Source organism: Danio rerio, chromosome 10 (genome assembly GCF_049306965.1).
Source record: "Danio rerio strain Tuebingen ecotype United States chromosome 10, GRCz12tu, whole genome shotgun sequence".
NCBI classification, from domain to species: domain Eukaryota; kingdom Metazoa; phylum Chordata; class Actinopteri; order Cypriniformes; family Danionidae; genus Danio; species Danio rerio.
Genome location: NC_133185.1, coordinates 5,067,501 through 5,084,511, shown reverse-complemented (window position 1 = coordinate 5,084,511; position 17,011 = coordinate 5,067,501). Strand labels below are relative to the sequence as shown.

The window sequence follows — 17,011 nt, the reverse complement described above, 5'->3', positions numbered from 1 at the left end:
CAATGTAGATTGTGTCAAAGCAGCTTCACATAAATGGTCATAGTAACTGGATCAGGGTAGTTCAGTTTTTAGTGTTTAAGTTCAGTTCAGTTCAGCTCAGTTCAGTGTGGTTTGAAATCATTACTGAGAGTCCAAACACTGAAGAGCAAATTCAGCTTTACAGATCCTGAACCATGCAAGCCAGTGGCGACAACTTCAATAAACTTCACCAATAGGAGAGTGAAGAAAAAAAACCTTGAGAGAACCAGACTCAGTTCGTCACGACCGTTTTATTTACATTCGGGTCTAACACATTTTATTTACATACACAAATTTGTGGCATTTGATGAAGACTCTCTTCCTTCCAAAATAATAGTCCAAAAACCCATCAGACCTCTTTTCTGGTAACTGAGCACTTTCCATCAGGGATCTCTGATTAGGTTCAGCAGTTTCATTTAATTGGTAATGATAGTGTTATTTGCTAGTAAATATATCCAACATGTCACTTTAGACAGTTCTTTGATTTTTAACAAGGAAGATTTTTATTTTTTGGTGTCAATACCAGCTAAATTCACTTCCTTGTTTGAGGGTTCGCACATGGTGCTTAAAGATCTTGAATTTGGCTTTTAGAAATTCAAGTGCTGGAATACCTGGAAAAGTGTCTTGTTTTGTTGAAATGAGCTTAAATTAACAAGGAAATTTTATAATCAATTTTCATGCTGAAAAAAATGTATATGTTTTTAAACAAGTGTTTAGAATAGTGATGGGAAATTTAGATCATTTTACTGACTCAAATCTTTGAGTCTCGTTCATCGAGATGAACAAATCTTTATGGAGTCATTTCGTTCATTTGGTTCAATTTGCCAAAATATTATTAAAATGTTACGAATTGCTTCCAAACACATCTACAAGTAGCCCAAAAGGTTGATCACACGACAAATAAGTCATAAATAGAATACAATAAGGAGAAAATAATGATTCAATGTTTACCTGCTCTTTTGTCTATGAAGGTATTGTTGTCTTTTTGCTCAGCTCACCTCTTCATGTCTTCAAATGTCAGTGGTTCGTGCACGTTACACTGACAGTCACATATAGTCTTAACCAATGTACACAGTCTGAGCAGATAAGAGCCATGATAATTAGTTAATCTTTCAATTCAATTATTTTTCCGGCTCTAAACGCATATGATTGGCCCATAATGAACAAATGACTCATACACGATAGAAGACTCAAGATGAACAGATCAATGCTTTTTCCGGCTCTAAACATATATGATTGGCCCGTGATGAACGAATGACTCAGACCCGATAGAGGACTCGAGAGATGAACGGATCAATTATTTTTCCGGCTCTAAACGCATGTGATTGGCTTCTGCCTTTCCGCGATGAAAGACTCAAAACACTTGAAATGAACGATACCACCTGCATAAATGTGCACACGCGCGAATGAACAAATCACTTCCAGAGAGCACTCGTAGTTCCTGAGTCATATTGAAGATTGAAGATTCGTTCAAAATGACTGAATCGTTCATGAAAGACCCATCACTAGTTTAGAATTAGATCGACCCATGACAGATGACAATGCTAACAGACCTCTTATTTGGCTGTATCGGAGTGTAACTTATTACACCTTTTGGCAAAAGTGGAACTTTGATTTCTCTACGATCATGCTAGAAAAGTTTCTGGAAGAGGTATTTGTATGATTTACACAATAGCTGTCTTCTGATCTGTCTTAAAGCATCACTGAATTGTGTGCTTTAAGACTCCTGATTGGATAACATGGCGCGAATGTCTGCTGAATTTCAGATTTTTCAACTCGAGCGGTTTATTTATTAAGCGCCTCAAATGCAAACAATCCGCCGCAGGATGTCTATTCGCGCCTTCGCATTGACTTGACATGCAAATCACTCACGCTTGACGCTTCATCCGCGTCTAGTCTGAACAGGATTAGGGTGTCCAAAATCACCTCAGACCCCAGAGGGTTAAATCTTATCCTGGAAACCTTCAAAACTAAATTAGGAAATGTTTAAAATGAAATAATTGACACTTTTTAAGATATGCATTCTTAGACTTTCTCTCGATTTTTAGTTGCCTACCATGTGTGCGCTTGAATGACTGTGAACATTCCCCTTTTAGTGTCGCTGATTCTGTCCTTTTGTGACGGCATTCAGAAGACGGATTACACATTGGCAGCAAAGTGCCAGACCACTTGCCAAATGGTGTAATAGAGAAATTGCATCTATGCTAGTAGCTTCTCAAACAGACTTTGACGTTTCAAGCAAACAGAGATGAAACATACTTAAAACATCCTTGCCACAGCGGTTCCTTTTAAAGGGTGAATCCTCAGTACTTTCCACTAAATGGATGTGTGTGAGAGTGTGTGTGTGTGTGTGTTTCCTTTCCTCTGCCTCTGGATTTGCCCAGAGCTTTCAAGACACATCAGAGACGGAAACTAGGCCACACAGAAATGATCATGCGGCCTAATGCTCGCTTAGTGAAGACGTGAAGGCGCTGAGAAATCCAGTCATGTGCTCAGTTTCTTCACAGAGATAATTCCGGCGAAAAAAGGCTGAGAAGTGGATCCAATATGGTGACATATGCCAGCTACCGCTCTCTCCCAGATACTGACTGTGCAGGAACTGGACGCTGGCCATGTTCTGATCATGTTGCTCTTGTTTGCGTGGACAGTGATTCGGCCTGTTTTTCCACTTATCGACAAATAACAAGACAGAAAAGTGATGGATAGCTGGCTGCTGTTAGATCTGGTGTCTAGATTTAACATACAAACCAATTGGTTTTCTTGGTTTAGAATTACTATTTCAATGTGGCGTTTTGGGGCAAATATGTGTTTACCTTCACCAGTGATGACGGGTGCATATCTGGACCGCACCACAACCATCTGTTGACCTATTTTTTTCATTGTGTTCACAATCATCAATGTAATAATCTCCTATTGCAGGGTTTAATCAAAGCTTTTGCATGATTACTATGTTGACTTCTGAGGCTTCAAGAATTTATCAAAGAATTGGTTTTTACCCATGATGCATTGCAAGCCTTCAAGGTGATGCGACGGCTAGTGTTGTGACGTTGTGAGCCGAGGCTTCGAAGCATGTATCAAAAACGATACATCTCGCAGTGAAGCAGTGTACCGGAGCTTGATTCGTTTTGCTATCATCACGTGATCAGTGACGTCCGAAGCTTCGTTTTCGCCTATACCCACGTGACTGCTTCGAATTTTGATTCCAAGGTTTTAACACCCTCATGGGTTAGTAAAGTGTATAGCGAGAGATAAGGCGTTGATTACATACCTTTCTACTGTTTCAAAGCACTGCACCGGTTCCACATACCATTAATTAAACTAAAATATAATAATTATTTATAGTAAAAAGGTTTTGAACCATAATAAAGTGTATTAGCATATTATATATTAGCATATTATTTAATATTAAGGTATGGTGTTTAACGGAGAACAGCTGGAGAGTGCAGCTTGAATGTGTCACTCAAATAGCCACCTCCTAGAGCATTCGCCTCCCATGCAGGAATTGCTGGTTCGATCCCCGCTTGGAACGGGTCTAGTTGAATTATGATAACTGTAAATTCTTTTGAATACCTTGGATTTTACTACAGTCATCGGTGGTGTAATGAACCGTACCTTATGTGTGAAAGTTACAGTAATTGAGTAATTTGTTTATATTGCTGTTGTTGTATGACTGCATGAATGAGTTGGTCAGTTGTGAACATTTGACATTATTGCAACACAGTGATTTCCCACACTTTAACCAGAAGAGGTCCTCATCGAGCTCTGATTTAGAAAGCTTCAAGTAACGAACCTTTTTCCGATACAACTGAGTCGAGTGCTTCACTGGTTCAGAAAGCTTCATTTCACCATCACTAACAATGGCAGCCACAGGACAACGGTGCCAGTGCGCTCACCACACACCAGCTATAGGTTGATTGGAGAGATAGTGATAGAGCCAATTCAGTGGATGGGGATGATTAGGAGGCCATGATGGGTAAGGACCGATTGAGGGACTTTGGCCAGGACACCTGGGTTACACCCATACTCTTTACGAGGATTTTTAATGACCACAGCGCCTCGGTTTTAACGTCTTATCTGAAAGACGGCGCCCATTGACAGTATAGTGTCCCCTTCACTTTTACTGGGGCATTAGGACCTGACAGACCGCAGGTTGAACGCCCCCTGCTGGTCTCACTAACACCACTTCTAACAGCAACCTAGTTTTCCCATGTGGTCTCCCATCCAGGTACTGACCAGGCTCAGCCCTGCTTAGCTTCAGTAAGTAACCGATCTTGGGGTGCAGGTGAATGCATTTGAGGAGGGTTTGTTGAAGCTTGGGACCTATACTAGGGATGCAATGATTAACCGGTTTCACTATTAACCTCGCTTTAATTCGTCATGGCTATTTAATCGTAAAGGCTTCTCAACACTGTGTTTCTCCACGGAAACAAAACTGCAAATACTAAACAAAGTTATGCAAACTGTGCGCTAGTTTAAAGTTCTGAGCTTGTTCGATGAGACTAATAACCACGCACACTGGATTAACTTTGACTGAGGCTATAACTAAGGCAAGTTCATCATTTCCAATGGAGGGACGCGCACGCTATGCAATGCGCTCATGCTTTCCAGCCGCACCTAGTTAAGATAGCAGGGAGCTTCTGCGACCGCGGGAAGTGTGAACTGATGATGTTTGAGGAAAGCACACGTTTGCTAACCCATTTAAAGTTACAAACAATGGAGCCGATGAGAACGATCATTTGGTGAATGTTGATCCGCCAGCTGAGATCAATCGAGTGTTTTCATAGAGAGTGCTGAAGGACTTGGTGGATCAGTTGTTTTTAAAAGCCCGAATCTCGATTCATTCCATTTACTGCGTGTTTAGCACAAATGAATGTAAAATCTGACAATCTACACATCATCACCAATGAAGCTTACCTGAACAAAGTTTAAACTGAACTTTTGTTGCAGAAATATTGCTTATTGAAATAATATTAAATTGAAATGCAAATAAAAACAATTGCAAAATCTATATTTCTTATTGCAATGCTTAATTTTTGTTTGATGCAAACCGCGGATGTATTTGTCATATGTAATGGTAGGACTTTTTATAGCACATAACTCACATTCAGTAATAATAATAATGAGAAATGTTATTCAGTGTTAGTATTCTTGTCATCATTAATATTCAATGATTATTTGACATTCATTTTGAAATTATTGCACAGATTTCAATAAGTCATCACAGCATTAGTTAGATAGCTGTTTCAGGTTTTTGTTAGTCCTAATTGACGTTGTTTTCAAATACAAAAAATCTGTTAATATACAATTTGCAGTGGTGCTCATTCATTTTTGGTAGGTGTTCCTAAAACTTTTCTGGTGCTCCTTAAGTTTTGAAGTTGGGAGCATCAATTCTACTAAGTAAAACGGTTAATTTCAAGCCCTGCATTAGACAAATGCTATTTTTTTATTCTTATTTTTATTTATCTATTAACTTTCTTTTCAGAAAAGTGTTCCGTAAAGCAATGTAATGCTTGTATTTAACGTCAAAATAGAGGTTGTTTCATTTATATTATATATAAATATATATCCTATAACCGGCACCTATACGAGAAATATGTCGTCTTAACGAGGAAAATGTCTTAACAAAAGTTATGACAAATAAATACCTTTCATAACAATATTACGTAGTAAAAAATAATAGCCTATAGTAGGCTAGCCTCTGTGTGGCAGCATTGAGTCACCGTGAATGAGTCTGCCTAAATGGTTTCGGAATATAACAAAAACAAGCCTTTATTAGTTTTTTTTTATTTTCTGGGGATTTTATATTTTGATATTTGAAATAAAAAAAAATTGAAAAAAAAAAAAACGCCTCAAATTTTATTCTTCGTTTTTGAATTTTAAATCGAAAACCAAAAAAGGTTCCGTTTTTCAATATTCATTTCTATAATGAAAATCCAATGACCAAAAGATTCACAGACCCGCTTGGGTACAAACAGTAGCTTGTCTAAATCATGTTAGTGTTATCACCTGTTGATAAATGAACATTTTAATCCAATGTGCTGAGCTTGCCATTCATTGGCTGCTGTGTAAAAAGTTCATTTTGGACGCTCAGTACACACTCAACCTGCTTCTTAAGATCTGCTCCTATAAAGAGAGCACCTATTCCCCAAAAACATCAGACACCATTAATAATTCATCCTAAAAGTCCAGTCCATAAAGTGCAGAGCTCTTCAGCCGTCCGCTGAGGCTCTGAGCTGGACTCTTGTGTTGTTCTGTCTGTAAGAAAAAAAGTTTGAGATCTTTCAAATAAAGCAATTGCATGTTATTCTGTTGCATCTCTAAATTATTTGTACTTCTGGTTTTACTGTTGTGGAAATGAAGACAGAAATTGAGTCACAAAAAATAGAGGATCTTGATATTATGCACAGTTTAAATAATAATAATAATTAAAGCTGCAAGCAGCGATGATAGGGACCTCTCACCCAGGCTCAACGCCGCCCGGTGGCCTCAGGATGACAGAGAACAGTGAACAACATTAATTTAAGCCGATATATATATAAAGAACCTGAGAAAATCACAGATTTATGCCAAACTTCCTCCTGTCAGCAGGTGGCACTATGACTGTGACTCAAGATTGGCATGTAGATGCCTTCAGTAGAGGAATCTTATCAACCATGTGAATTTTCAGGCAGATCGGACATTGTTTGGCTGAGTTGTAATAACTTCCTTTTTCGTGGCGAATCGTTGAAGTTTGCGAGGCCGCCACGGACATGCCCTTCGACGAAAACTCTAGTTTTTCACAATTTAACATTGCCAAGGCCTGTAGATGACAAAACCCTATTTTGGTGTTGATCCGATAAAATCCCCAGGAGTTCGTTAAAATGCAACGCCTGGAAATGGCAAAAACTACACCTTTTCGCCGCAGAAAGTTAAAGCTATCCGACTTCCTATTGGGTATGAGATATTGCTCTGAGAGACGTTTTTGTAGGCTTTGGCATGTTTGAGGTGTGTGCCAATTTTCGTATCTGGCGTGATTCGTAGCTCGGGGGCTAGTCCGTCTAATGTTTATAGGTGGCGCTGTCGAGTCATTTTACCACGCCCACTTCCAAAACCCATATCAACCAACCATTTACACCGTGTGTGGTGTGTGTGCAAAGTTTCATGAGTTTGAGCATGTTTAGACCCTCAAAACTCCCTCGATTAGGAGCGGAATAATAATAATAAAAAACTGAGTAATTCCAATAGGGCCTATGCACCGTTTTGGTGCTCGGCCCTTAAAAAAAAAAAAATAATAAATAAATCTGAATTTGGGCTCTAAGATTTAACTCAAATGTTGTAAAATCTATAGTTTGTGAATGTTTTTCAGTATGCGCATGTCATGTGATTGTGTTATAAGAGATTATGTGATGATGAAAATGTGTGTAAATGGACAAATCAGCCGTCTGTGCACACTATAAACCATCTGAAATGTTGTTTTGGTCATTCTAAAATGCCTTAACTGTTTCAGTATCAGTGTTGTTATATTATCAAATGACCTCCAGAATCAAGAGCGTCTATGCTCCGCGTCCAACACCACTGCGCGTTCACTGGGTGTCAGGATTGCCTTCTGAGGCACAAGTCATTTATTATATTAAAAAAAGATTCACGCTGCTTCTCCTATTGAAGTAAATTCAGATTTTACTGTCGATATTTGGTGCCAGTTAATCAGGATGTAACTATTTTGTTCGCTTTGACTCGTTGAATGGAATCGCTGCTTTATTCGCACGTCTTTTATGCGATAACCCAGTTTTGCGCATAAAGTTCATTCGCATTTTTTGTGATAGAAACATAGTTCGTGATACCAGTAAATATTGGAAAATTTCCAGGACGACTGCACTAGTATATTCAAAAAAGCGCTGTTCACACAGGCACGAACGTAACGGAATTTCTCCGGAAAAGATTATTCACACATCCATTTCAAAATACCTGTAAATTCTGATATTACTAACCAGATATGAGCTCGAAACGACTGCGCTTGTTTTTGTAAACATTTGACCACATTACAAACTCTGTGGACTATTGTGAATAACTTCAATGAAGACATATGGAGAAACACTTTCATGTTGAGATGTTCATAACGTGTGTGCGCTGGCGCTCAACGGCTGCTTCGAGTGCGTCAGAGCATTAAGGTAAACAAACACAAGCATTTTATCGATCATTTTTTACATAGTTGGCATTAAGAAGCAACCTAGAAACATTATCTGACTAACATCTAGCAGCTAAATGTGTCTGGAAAAATATTCAGAAGCATTTATTATTTTTATAAACCGCATGGACGTGATTGCGTCTGTTTTGGTTGGCTAAAGTAGACGTCTCACGTCTGCACGTTCTAGACGTGAACGCACTCTTTCCAGCAATCTTCCTTATGTGTTCACACAGCGCAACATTCTGGCAAATTACCGGTAATGTTACTTCTCTTTCCAGAAAATAGCCGGTATTTTCAAAAAAGGCCTGTTTTCACATATACTGACGTTTACGTAAAAATTGCCGGCAACAATCCGGAAAGGTCCTTATGTGTGAAATGGGCTTATGTTACATAACTGCCCCCTGCTGGCCATGTGTTTTTTTTGTGTTAGACCATGTTGTGCTGGGCTGCAGTTTACTGCAGTGACGTGTGACATCACTTTAGATCACTCGTACATTCTCAGTAGCCAGTCTTTTAGTTTTGATCATTCCAAATTATAGCTGATAATTTATTGATAATTTAAACATCAACTGTATCTTGGATCGTGTGAAATCGTTAATATTCAAAACAAACTAACTGAGTAATCCACGTACAAAAATGGACCACAGGTAGGGTTGGGCCGATAGACGATGCCGTAGTCCATAGCTGATGGTCAATAGACAACACGATGCTGAGCTGGCATCGCCGATCATCTGCCCAGCCCCCGTCGCAAACCCGCTTGCAAAAAATACACACTTAGGCTCTGTTTACATTAATACGTCTTAATATTGAAATGGAATTTTATATCTAAAATGATCCACATCCTAGTATTTCTTAACAGCCCTCCGTCCGCTGAAAACCCACATCAAGTGACCACACACACACAGTCACACACTGTCATGCGCTCCTCTGAGCTTCATAGAGAAGTGCACGTCGGACAGTTTATCAAGAATGTACCTCTGGATGGCGTCTCAGTATAGTTGTCAGTACAGGGTCACGAAACACCAAAACACATTTTTTGAGCTGTTGACAGTCGTATATGTGTCCCACACTGCTAAAAACACTATTAGGACACCTATATTTCACTAAAAAGTGTAAATTGGTTGTTTTTGCGTTATTTCAAGCAAATTCGTACTTCCGGAATTTTTGAAGCTGCGTCACGGTCATGACATAATAGCGTGTATTCCAGCGTGCAGACTGGATGTCTGTGCCAGAGTGTGTCTTATTACGTCTTACAGCCTGCTTTATTAATGCATGAGTAAAGCTTGGTTCAAACCAATCAGCGCGCTCTGTTGTGCAACTTCATTAATATTCATTACTGTCATAGTGTTTAGACGACAGAGACGCCACGTTGTGTTGGCAAAACAAGCGTGAAGTGTTGCTTTTATAGTTTGCTGCAGTTAAGTTTTGTTTTCATTTTCTCTCTGTGTGAGCGCAGTTGGAGTCACGCGTGGATTAACAGTGTACGCGACGCTCGACAACAATAACTTACGTGTCTAAGGAGGCATATTGTTTACCTGAGAGCTGTTCTCATCTGCAAATGCTGAGATCCGGATTCGCTTGTAGTCTCCTCTTAATAAAGACGCGGCTCTAGTTGCCGTGGATTGTCCTGTCTCTACAGATTTGGTAAGTGAGCGACCAGTGCTCTTTGTTTATTCAGTTTGTATTTTATTCGTATCGAACAAGCTATTGCACCGAGTGTAAACAAGTTAGCACTACAACCAAACTTTAACCTCGTGTAGGATTTTGTGACCGGAATAACACACACGGCTTTCTGACGCTACCTGCCGTGTGCATCTAAGTTTCCGGGAAATGCCGAGTTTTTTTTTTTTTCTCTCATTCGCCGTGCGGTATCAAACATTGCATGAAAATACACGCTTAGAGCAGTTCCTCGAATCAAATATCTCGTTTGTCACGAGGGACATGAATGAATTCCCTGAATGAAAGTGCCAAACTGCAGTTAAAGTCCACCATTTAATCATTTGGCAAATAATTCGACTACAGATGTCCATATAAACACAGTCACTTTGTCCGCTGTGTGTGTGTGTTTTGACTCTGAAATTCAGCGTGCCTAAATAGACACTCCCACACCATGCCTCTTTTCTTCCTCCGACACTCCCCCCTAAACAGAGCTGGACACGCCCACTTTTCTGACTTTTTCCAAAGTAGAGGTGTGAAAACACCCTGCTGAAACGAGGGGGTTTCATGGCCCTTTAAATGTGACATTTAATTAATCTTGTTTCTATATAATGACTCTTTGGTGTTTTGAATCTATCAGGTAACGTGTCACAGCATCAGTACACCGCTTCTGTCTTTCACTTTCACACTTGTACTTAGTAATTTTAGTTAAAACTGCAGATGTTGTTGATTGTGCACCTTTTTTACCGACCAACTTCCCATGGAAAAATAGATTGACAGGGGGTAATTTGTGAGAAACTTTGCTTTATTTATTTATTTATGATTTGTTTATGGGTAAAACAAAGACCATACAGGTCAGGTAGTTGAAACGGTAGGCTACAAATAATGAATTCGTTATGAATGAATTAATTATTCATAAATAATTAATTCGCGTCCGCCTACGTCGACGATGCCATCGTCCATCGCAATGTTTCACATTAGACATTGTAAAATGCCAAATTGGTCGACATCGCCCAACCCTAACCACAGGTTTTCAAAACATTGTGTAAATGATTGGCCAAATTTGTATTTTTTTCAGTTGTTTTGTTTGTTTGTTGGAGAAACTGTGTTAACACCCCAGAGTCTCTCCTTCCACACAGTTGTGGATCTGTATCAACATAAACTGACTGTCAGCTGATACTCGGTTGCATGTACGATTTCAAATGTGTTGCATCATAATCGGTCGGAAGATGCAAGAATGATGGCAGGATTTCTGTTCTTTTAAACTCCGGGTAGACATTCGGATCACAGACGCGCCGCAAATAACCCGAGACAGCTTGACAGTGTGTTCGTGGAAGAGCGTAGTGAAAACCGCTCGCATCCAGGCACACGAACATGATTGACGTGCGCTCCAGAAAACTCTGAGCACCGAGAGTCAACAAATCTGAAGACTGAAAGCAGCAAATGCTTTAAGTGATGTCTGTCTAATTATTTGTGTGAGAGTTTAGGGAAAGGCCCACTGGTGAATATTTTGGAGAAGAGTGCAATTAACCTATTAAAATAAATGAGCCGAATTAAATTAGACTCGAGTAAACACTCGCTCTCTTTCCTACGAGCGCACATTGAGCCCAGTATCACTCACCGAAAAATTAAAATTCAGTCATTATCTTCTCGTCCTCGTGACATTGCAGACTTGCATGCTGTTGGTTTTGTGTGTGTGAAGGAGAATACTAAAGGGGAATTTCTAAAGAACCTTCACACGGCTGTTTTTCATACAGTCATGCTTTATAGTCAGGGATGTTAACGTGACATTTTGCAGTAAATTAATGATCCAAAAAAGCTGAGATGAAATTGATCAGGGGTGGTGTTTTGCATAGGTTTCGTGCACATGCTCAACTCGAGTGTGCATATGGATATTAAATATAGCAGCATTGAGGTGGACATTGCAGTCTAGCTTACTTCTACGCATCCGTCACTAAGCAACAAATATACACTCACTCGTCCACTTTATTAGGTACACATCACTGGCACCGGGTTGGACCGATTTTGCCTTCAGAACTGCCTTAATCCTTCGTGGCAGAGATCCAACATGGTACTGGAAATATTCCCCAGAGATTTTGGTCCATATTGACATTACATTATCATGCAGTTGCTGCAGATTTGTCAGCTGCACATCCATGATACAAATCTCCCAATCCACCACATCCCAAAGGTACGGAGACCCGGAAGGGACGTGATGGTGGGGAAAACAATTGGTGGGAGAAAAAAAACTGAGTGATAGGAAAACATATTACTAAGGTTTTTGCGTTCCCTCGCAAAGATTTTGCATTCCCTCGCTAAGATTTTGCGTTCTCTCGCAAAGATGTTTTGCGTTCCCTCGCAAAGATGTTTTGCAATCCCTCGCAAAGATGTTTTGCGTTCCCTCGCAGAGATGTTTTGCGTTCCCTCGCAGAGATGTTTTGCGTTCCCTCGCAGAGATGTTTTGCGTTCCCTCGCAGAGATGTTTTGCGTTCCCTCGCAAAGATGTTTTGCGTTCCCTCGCAGAGATGTTTTGCGTTCCCTCGCAGAGATGTTTTGCGTTCTCTCGCAGAGATGTTTTGCGATCCCTCCCACAGATGTTTTGCGTTCCCTCGCACAGATGTTTTGCGATCCCTCCCACAGATGTTTTGCGTTCCCTCGTAGAGATGTTTTGCGTTCCCTCGCAAAGATGTTTTGTGTTCCCTCGCAGAGATGTTTTGCGTTCCCTCGCAGAGATGTTTTGCGTTCCCTCGCAGAGATGTTTTGCGTTCTCTCGCAGAGATGTTTTGCGATCCCTCCCACAGATGTTTTGCGTTCCCTCGCACAGATGTTTTGCGATCCCTCCCACAGATGTTTTGCGTTCCCTCGTAGAGATGTTTTGCGTTCCCTCGCAAAGATGTTTTGTGTTCCCTCGCAGAGATGTTTTGCGTTCCCTCGCAGAGATGTTTTGCGTTCCCTCGCAGAGATGTTTTGCGTTCTCTCGCAGAAATGTTTTGCGATCCCTCCCACAGATGTTTTGCGTTCTCTCGCACAGATGTTTTGCGTTCTCTCGCACAGATGTTTTGCGTTCTCTCGCACAGATGTTTTGCGTTCCCTCGCAGAGATGTTTTGCGTTCTCTCGCAAAGATGTTTTGCATTCCCTCGCAAAGATGTTTTGCGTTCCCTGGCAAAGATGTTTTGCGTTCCCTGGCAAAGATGTTTTGCGTTCCCTTGCAAAGATGTTTTGCGTTCCCTCACAGAGATGTTTTGCATTCCCTCACAGAGATGTTTTGCGTTCCCTCACAGAGATGTTTTGCGTTCCCTCACAGAGATGTTTTGCGTTCCCTCACAGAGATGTTTTAAGTTCCCTCACAGAGATGTTTTGCATTCCCTCACAGAGATGTTTTGCGATCCCTCACAGAGATGTTTTGCGTTCCTTCACAGAGATGTTTTAAGTTCCCTCACAGAGATGTTTTGCATTCCCTCGCAGAGATGTTTTAAGTTCCCTCACAGAGATGTTTTGCATTCCCTCACAGAGATGTTTTGCGTTCCCTCGCAGAGATGTTTTGCGTTCCCTCGCAGAGATGTTTTGCGTTCCCTCGCAGAGATGTTTTAAGTTCCCTCGCAGAGATGTTTTGCATTCTCTTGCAAAGATGTTTCTCCACAAACACTTCCTATTCACTTCAGTCATGTAAACGCTCATGTTTTTGCCAAAATTCTCCCGTATTTTACCATTCAATTCCACTTTTTTTTTTAAATTAAAGCTGTGTGTCGATCGTCTGTTTAAACATACACCGAATCCAAAAGTGTCCTGCACTTTTGCTCCTCTTTAAATGAAAGGCGACGATCGACGCACAGCTTTAATGTAAAAGTGAATGCAGACATTTTAATATTAATTTCAGCGTGCTTTCAAGATATAAAATATATTAGAAATATGGGAAAATACTTAATGATAGGATCATTGTGGGATAGAATAGTAAAATGCGGGAGAATTTTGGCAAAAAACATGAGGGTTTTCATGAATAAGGTGAACAGGAAGTTTTTGTGGAGAAACAGTTTTACGAGAGAACGCAAAAACCTTAGTAATATGTATTCCTATCTCTCTCTTTTTTTTCTCCCACCCAGTTTTTTTTTTTTACTCCCACCCAGTTTTTCTTTTTTCTTCCACCAGTTTTTTTTCCCCACCATCACGTCCCTTCCGGGTCTCCGTACAAAGGTGCTCTATTGGATTGAGATCTGGTCACTGTGGAGGCCATTTGAGTACAGTGAACTCAGTCATTTTCAAGAAACCAGTCTGAGATGATTTGCGCTTTATGACGTGGCACATTATCCTGCCATCATATACTCAGGTCTCAGTTCGCTGGGATAATTAGGCAAGGGCGTAAATACGCTCTTGACATTGGTGGGGATATACATCCCTAGAGTACATGCATTGAATGGCACAAATTCTGTTTCACACTTTTAAAAACATAAATAAATTACATAATAATATAAAATAAACATTTAATAATGCAAATAACATCCTGTCCCATGCTGCATAAGTCAATTTACATAATTTTACTGCAGTCAGACTTTGAGGAGGTTTGAAAAATTAAAACTGAATTTTGATTAATTTCACAGCTAGTTTATAGTTTTATGCAAAAACTTGACTTATAGGTTAAGAGTTGACGGAGCATTACTTTATTTTCAAGTTGATTAAAAAATTGGTAGGGACATTTCAGTAATTGGTGGGGACATGTCCCCTCTTTCCATGCCAATTCTACGCCCTTGTAATTAGGTAAATACAAATGCATATTATAAGATAATAAAAGTGTTTTTTGACCTTGCATGCATATCAGGCTGTTGTTTAAGACCCTAAAACCAAAATATGACCCTTTTTAATGTAAAATAGAGGCTCTTTAATAAAAAAATGTAAATGTTCTGTGAAGTGCTTTGAAATATGCATTTTTATTCGATGTTTTTCACATCAAAAAAAAAAAAAAAAAAGCTAATGAGAAGCATCTTGAAGGGGGCGGTGCATGTCAGATAATAGAGAGCATTTGATTGGCTATGATTTGATGAGAAACTGAATTATGAGGTGACATGAGTAAAACCGTTGATCCATTTAGGCGAATGTGACAAACTACAAGCTTTACATGTTTATATCAGTTTTATTTCTTCTAAACACTAATTGTGTCACTATTTTGGTGCACACTAGCTTAGATATCTTGAAAATGAACAATACTCATACTATTATCTGAAAAAATAAACGTTATTTTAGTTTCATGGGATCTTTAATTTTGACTGTACTAACACTGTAATGAATTCACTTCAAAACATTATACATTTATGCTTACGTTTTTTGTCTAAACTTTGCCTTTCCGCTGAAATTTATTTGCCGTTCAGTTTTTGCTTGCTCATAAAATCCCCCAAATCCCCATAAACTCAAATCGAGCTTTATTTCGTCAAGCAGTGCCACACTGCGAGCTATTTTTACCCACGGATTCTGTAAATAGAGTGAAGGCTGTACTGATGGAGCAGGTTTGAGCAGAATGATGAATTGTGGAGTTCTGAAGCCGTTCATCATGTGCTCTTCAGGTCTGCGTCCCTCTGAACTGCCGCTGCTGTTGTAAGTTGACTGAGTGATGGTGTTTATGATGCGTACAGCCAGCTGTGATGGATTCTGCGTGTCTGGAACAGCTGTAGCATTACTTTTCACATAGTTTTTTTTTTTTAAGGTTTGATTTGCTCTGGATGAAGGTGAAGCTGATGGGGTGTGTTTGCTCATCGACAGTGTGTGAGATTACTGGGAAAGTGAAGTTTGTGCTCAGCATTTGCTAAGGTCGCTGTTGGGTATTTATTATTTATATTTTTGTTTGTTTGTTTTTAAAAGCTGTTCCAATCAAAAGAAAATCCATGAGAATGTTTTGGTTTTCGTTTACTTTTTTTTTTCTTTTAACAAGTCTTTGTCTGTTTGTAGTCGACTTAATAAGCATTTTCTGTTCTAAATGCCTTATTTTATTTTCCTGAGTAGAAATAATATATGTTACTGTATATAAAAGTGTGGCACATTATGGGGATACATAATTCAAAGTTTCATTTTTTATTCCACAAGTGATGTGGAAAGATTTGTAAGATTTAGTACAAAACTGCTTAAATTATATAATAATAATAATAATAATGGTGAGAAATATAATTTTTAATAAATATTATTTAATAGTGAAATAGTACTACTGCGGCTGCTGCTTGTTGTTATTATTATTATTATTGTTATTATTATTATTATTATTATTAGTTGATTAATATTGGATGGACCATCACAGTGGAAATGTATACTGTGGTCAAATGAATCAGTGTTTCAGGTACTTTAAAAAATCTTAGGTATTATTCAATGATGGTAATAATAATAATAATAATAATAATAATAATAATAATAATAATAATAATAATAATAAATATTATTTTAATAAATGTTTTATTTAATAGTGAAACAGTACCGCTCCCTATTATTTTTATTATCATCATCATCATCATCATCATCATTATTATTATTATTATTATTATTATTATTGTTAATTTTATTATTATGATACGTACCACAATTCCTAAATCTACAAATGCCAGTTAAAAACTATACTGTGCCAAAAGGAAGCTCTACGTCAACATTGTCCAGAAGCATTATCGGCTTCTCTGGGCTAGGAGGAGTCAGGGATGGACTATCACAGCGGAAATGTGTATTGAGGTCAGAAGAATCAGTATTTTGGGTATTTTTTATATTATTTTAAATACATTATTATTATTATTATTATTATTATTATTATTATTATGTAGGCATTTTAAAATTATAAGTACTACTCCTACTACTACTAAACAGTTACGGTAAATAAAAATGAATATTACTACTATTTTACTGTAAAATAGAATATATTAATTAAAGTGATAATATTAATCTTATTAAAGATCAATATACATTTTATTAATTTTATTTTATTTGCTTATTTGGCAGGGACAGTGTGCATTAATTAGCATTTCCGTAAATATTCCAAAATTAGCCAGAAGGCTATTTTTTCTTATCTGTTGTCCCTGAAAAACCTAAAAAAAAAAAAAAAAAAAAAATACAAGAAATATACAATCAATCAAACATAGTTAAGAAGTACTAAAATATACATAGTTGTGTACATGTTAATAAAAAATGAAAACATACAAATTAAACTAAAA

General features: G+C 38.5%; 2 protein-coding genes across 6 annotated transcripts in view; one reads left to right on the top strand and one right to left on the bottom strand.

Annotated features, from left to right (window-relative positions):
- lyrm7 (LYR motif containing 7) overlaps window positions 1–17,011 on the bottom strand; it is a 434,641-nt gene that overhangs the window by 359,208 nt on the left and 58,422 nt on the right. The gene's annotated exons all lie outside the window — the stretch shown is intronic.
- plppr1 (phospholipid phosphatase related 1) overlaps window positions 1–17,011 on the top strand; it is a 373,854-nt gene that overhangs the window by 310,414 nt on the left and 46,429 nt on the right.